Raw genomic sequence first — 6,000 nt, forward strand, 5'->3', positions numbered from 1 at the left:
GAACATGCCTGGAAATGGGAAGCAACAGATATAGACCATATAGAGTCTGTAAGAGGGAAAAAAAACAAAATGATTTTTTCATCTACTGGACTTCCTAATCTTGACCAATCACGGCGTAAATGACTATACTATCAGAAAAGAAAAAAGAACAAAACGAGGTAGAATAGCAGCAAAAGCCAGTGAGACAGAACTTCTAAATGATGCTGTAATGTGACTGTAATGGGAATTTTCCATCAGTGCTCCAGCATCGAGTTATGATGTATTTTGTAACATTGGCGTCTGGGCAAGTTTGTATCAATCTGATATAGCTGAAACAGTAAGTGCTCATATAAAGAAAGCACTATGATGAATATGGAATCAAATTATTACATTTCCATTAAGCAGTCTGGGATAGGAGCACTGACATTTTAGCATTTCAATATCCTGAAATATTTAAATTAGCACTTATAATAAATAAATAAATAAATAAATAAATAAATAAATAATATACCGTTTTAATTTGTTCAACAAGTGATTATCTTTTTCTTCCTAGTTATTAGAGAGTAATAACTATGAAGAAGGTATCATGTTTGTCTTGCCTCTGTAGGGTTGGGGGTCCAATCCCTGCCTTTACACTGTGTGTGTGTGGAGTTTACATGTTCTCCCCATGCGTCTAGGGTTTCATCTGGGTTCTCCAGTTTCCTCTCCCAGTCCACAAACATGCATTGTAGTGCCCGGGTCCACTAGGATAGTTTCCCCTTCACCCTATGTCAAATAAGTGCTACAGAGAATGGTTGGATAGATAAACTTTTGTATGAGAAGACCTTTGTCTGAGAAAATAGCCAAATTAACTGGTTTGGGTATTTCGGAAACTGCTGAGCTCCTAGAATTTTCCACAACAGTCTCTAGAGGATAAAAAACTTCCAGTCAGCATGTGGTTTGCATGCAGAAAGGCCTTGTTGATAAGAAAGGGCAAAGAATATGTGTCATACTTGTTTAAGTTAAGCTTACGGAAAGTTTAGGGTAACTGACATAATCAGTTTTTACAATCATTATGAGCTGAAAAGCATCTCAGGATGCATAATACCTTGTGCAACAGATGGTATTAAACAGCAGAAGACAGCATCATGCTCTGTCTCTGAGGCTGTGACGGTCACAGTGCGAACAATAATTTTAGCTAAACCGGAAAGTTATAGAATGAGTACTGTATTTATATGTATTTGAAGAGGTGGGCAGTAAGACAGGTGGACATTTCAATATTTTTATAACACTGATCTACTGCATTGATAGTAGATCTCTTTTTTCATGTTAAAGATACATTCTCTGTCTCTTTCTCTCTCTCTGGTAACCCTATTCTGGTCACCATGAATTCGGGAACCTATCCAAACCAGAGCCCGTTGAGCTCTGCGTACAGTACTTGAACCACCTGTCAATGGTACAAAATATTATTGAGCTTGTTGTTTTTACAAGATATCTCCATATAGTATTATTGTTTACATTTGCAGACACCCTTTATCCAGAACAACTTTATACAACTGAGCAATTAAGGGTTAAGGGCCTAGCTAAGGGGCCCAGCACTGGCCACATGGTGGACCTCAGATTCAAGCTTACAACCTTCTAAACAGTAGTCCAACACCTTAGCCACTAAGCTACCACATCACATCCAAATACAAATTGCTGGCCATATCTTTACATAAAAAATCCAATTTTATTGAATCTAATAGAGAAGAATTGCAGTTAAGTGTGGATTAAGTATAAAAAGAACGATTACTAGATTCTCTGAGATCACAAAACTCAGGACTTCTGCTAGTTCCCAGAATATCTAAGTCTACTAAAGGTGGTAGAGCGTTTTCGTATTTAGCTCCCAAACTTTGGAATACTCTTCCTGATGGTGTTCGGGGCTCAGACACACTTTCCCAGTTTAAATGTAGATTAAAAACTCATCTCTTTAGTCAGGCGTACACATAATACATCCCATAATATCATGCACCAGTACATAAGACCGGCACATTTTTATGAACAGCAGATATGTTAATCCCTTTCCACTGCTTCCACTGCTCTCTTTGTACCCATCCCGAGGCATCCAGACATTGTACCAGCTCCCAACGTCCTCTGTGGGACGAAGCCTTTGGACGTCCACTGAGCCGAGGCCGACTCTAAGAATCCTGAGACATCTCCAGTTAGACTCTGTGATACTAAGGAGATCCGAAGTCCATGATCCTTACACCAATACAACATTTAACTGACTGTATATTACAATCACACCCCCAGTGTCACCCATATGAGGATGGGTTCCATCTTGGGTCCGGTTCCTCTCAAGGTTTCTTCCTTTACCAATTTAAGGGAGTTTTTCCTTGCCACTGCTGCCTGAGTCACCTCAGACTTGCTCATAGGGGAATAAATACATACACACTGTGAACTATATACATCTAATAATAATCTAGAATTTTTATTCTGTTAATTCTTATTTCTTTTATTATTCGTTATTTCCTTTATCATTAATTATGTCTTCCTTCTGCTCTGTGTTTATGTTCTGTAAAGCTGCTTTGAGACAATGTCTATTGTAAAAAGCGCTATACAAATAAACTTGAATTGAATTGAATTGAATTGAATAGATTCCTAGTCAATTCTAGATATTCACTAAACAATATGTCTTCTGAAATATAATACTGAATAATCTCCAAACACGACCTTGCTAGAGTGCGAAGGATGTGCTCCAGCAGTGATATTCAATCAGAACCCCCTACTGCACATTATTCAGCCTATGAAGTTCTTCGGAAAAAAACAAAACAAAACAATAATAATAATGTGGAGCACAAAGAGGTGGCAGGACACAGTCAGGATACCGTTAAATACGAGGACCTACTCTTCCTCTGTGCTCAAGGACACCTTTTTAAAATAATATCCACCCACACAAAAACCGCTGGGGTAGGAAGAAAATCTTTCCTCACCACAGCCGCTAGTCAATCATGCTGATTGATCCGTCACCAGTGAAAGGTATTCCCAGGCTAATTGCAAGGGATTTAACGGAGATGGTGATACTTATGGGTTCAGGTCCGAGCGGTTGGGCTGTCATCTATCCATTAGTGGGTGATTATGGCGACGAAAATTGGCACTTTGACATCATACCCAAAATAATGGCGCTACTTAAGCACTTATATCCCGTAACTCATTTTCTCAAGCCATCAGCGATGTGTCCGCCAGCACATTTCAGCAGGAAACTAGCACGGCAAAGGCACATAGGCACTCCGTTCGCTTTCAGAGTCACCATTTTAACTATACCGAGGGGTCATTTTGATCATTTGCGGTGCTTTGCCAAAGTATTCACCCCCTCTTGAACTTTTTTTAGATTTAGTTGTGTTTCAACCTGAGTTTGCTAAAAGGCATGCTGTGCAGCTAGCAGAAAAGGTTAAATAAGAACAAACATGTAGTAACTGCAAATGGGCTTTATGTGGAGAAACACATCATTGCTCGTCACCCTGAGAGCACCAACAATACATGGTGGTGGTAGCATCATGCAAAAAAATGTGATCTATAGCTTTCTGACTGCTTTTTATGATTTTGTAACTGCTTTTCATGATTGTACACTGTCACTGATCTCGATTTTATATTTATAGATTTACATTTGTGTAGCAAGATCAGCAGAGAGCAAAACATGCATCTCAGGGCCGACAGTTTATTTAAAAGGGCAGCATTGTGAACCGGTTTGTTCAGTTTCAAAGTTTAGCCCCATCTATTATATTCCCTGAAGGCATGCTGTAAAAGAGGAATAAACACTATTCCTTCTACATTCAGTGTTAAGTGGGTGTACTCTCGTATTACTGAAGGGTATTGAACATGAGAGGCAGAGTGAAATAGCAGGAACAAGGTGATGCGTTATAACCGAGAGGGAAAAAAACATCTTTCAGAGTGTTTTTGTCATTAATGGCTAAGGAGAACTAATTCAAAATCAATTGAGATTATTTCAAGAAAAAAACTACCAATTGTGGAGATTTATGGAGGATAATATTCAAGTTTTAACCAAGAACTATGAGAAAATGTAATTTTGGTCTTATTCCATTCACATCTTGAGGACTGATCAAATCCTTATGTCAGAACTGATCTTAAAGTCTTAAAGTCTGATCTTAAATCAGTTATTATTATGGTAATAATCTGCACTTTTTTTTTTAAAATTCTATTTATTTTTCTTTACTGACTGAGAATCCGTGACGCTTAAACTGAAGTGTCCTTATCTTCTTAGCTGTACTAACTGGACCTGCTTCAATGGAAATACAAAGCTCTTCATCTGGAAAGTGCTCCATCTGCATTCAAAACTAATATGAAGTGCTATTCCGGTGCATTTTTAGCCCATATGCCGGCTGAAGAAAGGATGAAGAATTTTCTAGCTAACGAAGCCTGAAAAAAGTAATCATTTAACATTTATAACACGGGGATACACATACAATGTACAACATCAGACACATGGTATATCAGAGTCTCCATATACATGGTATATGAGTCAGATCAATGTCTCATAAATCTTGCAAGATTTTAGCAAAACCTGTTCATTCATTCATTCATTCATTCATTCATTCATTCATTCATTCATTTTCTACCGTCTATCCGAACTACCTCGGGTCATGGGATCTCAGGCGTCATCGGGCATCGAGGCAGGATACACCCTGGACGGAGTGCCAACCCATCGCAGGGCACACACACACTCTCATTCACTCACGCAATCACACACTACGGACAATTTTCCAGAGATGCCAATCAACCTACCATGCATGTCTTTAGACCGGGGAGGAAAGTGGAGTACCCGGAGGAAACCCCCGAGGCACGGGGAGAACATGCAAACTCCACACACACAAGGCGGAGGCGGGAATCGAACCCCCAACCCTGGAGGTGTGAGGCGAACGTGCTAACCACTAAGCCACCGTCCCCCCACCTGTTTATAAATAATGGAAATAAATTCATTTTCATACAAAGTGTTACAGGGGATTTGTAATATTTGTATGTAAATGAGTTGTATTCTATAGACTAAGCGTATGGTCATAGTGGACAGTGCTATCTTTTAAATGAGCAGTGCTCTAGGATGACCCACATTTACCACAGCATATTATTCAAACTGTGCAATTACCCTCAGTAAACAACAGAGATAATCCACAATAGCAAGAGCTAATTGAGATTCCGGCACTACACACAGTCAAATGTGCTGAGCGCACTAAAAAAAGTTAAGACATGCCGCTTTAAAGAGACGCTCCATCGCTCACTGAAAAAAAAACCCATTGAACTCAGATCTATAAGGTAGGATTTCTTTTTAATTGTCACCTCTACGGATGCTGTTAGAGAAACGACAACCTGGATCTGGCACTGAAAGATTAAAACATTGTCTCATTCTCTCTTTGGTTTCAGTTCCTCATACGCATTTCTCATAGATCATCCAATTTTCAGCTGATTTTATGTCCTGCCCAGAGCAGATCAATATTTCTATTATCTCTCTTTTTTTTTTGGATGAATGTGAATGGTCTTGAATAAGTCTGGTCTTGTGCAGTTTGCCGGACATCGAGGATATGTTCACATGAGAAATCTCTGAGTGCTCCTGATGTAACAGAGATATCACAGTACATCAGGTCCTCTAATGAGTTGATCTGATTCAGAGCGCAAGAAGGTAACGACGTAGAGGAATCGGGCGAATGTGAAGTCTGATCTCTCAGCTGCAATCCCTTCCCTTGCTGAGCAGATCTGGATGCATGGAACCAATACGTCTTAAATAATTGCTAATTGTTTTAACTGATAATAATTGTTTTTTTTTCCTTAAAGATAAATATAGTCGGCTGTTATGACGTGATAGAGTTGATGGATGTGTACTCAGTGAGGATCTGATTTTAAACAACAGAATATTTATTAGTCTAATGTATCACCAGTCATCAAAATATAATGAGTATACTCTCAGAAAAAGGGCTTCTCAGGGTCTCAAGTTAAAACATCTCTCTGAATCTCAAAAAATTATGTCTGAAGTTGAAGCGCTCAATTTTAGAG

This window comes from Tachysurus fulvidraco, chromosome 7 (assembly GCF_022655615.1).
Source record: "Tachysurus fulvidraco isolate hzauxx_2018 chromosome 7, HZAU_PFXX_2.0, whole genome shotgun sequence".
NCBI lineage: Eukaryota > Metazoa > Chordata > Actinopteri > Siluriformes > Bagridae > Tachysurus > Tachysurus fulvidraco.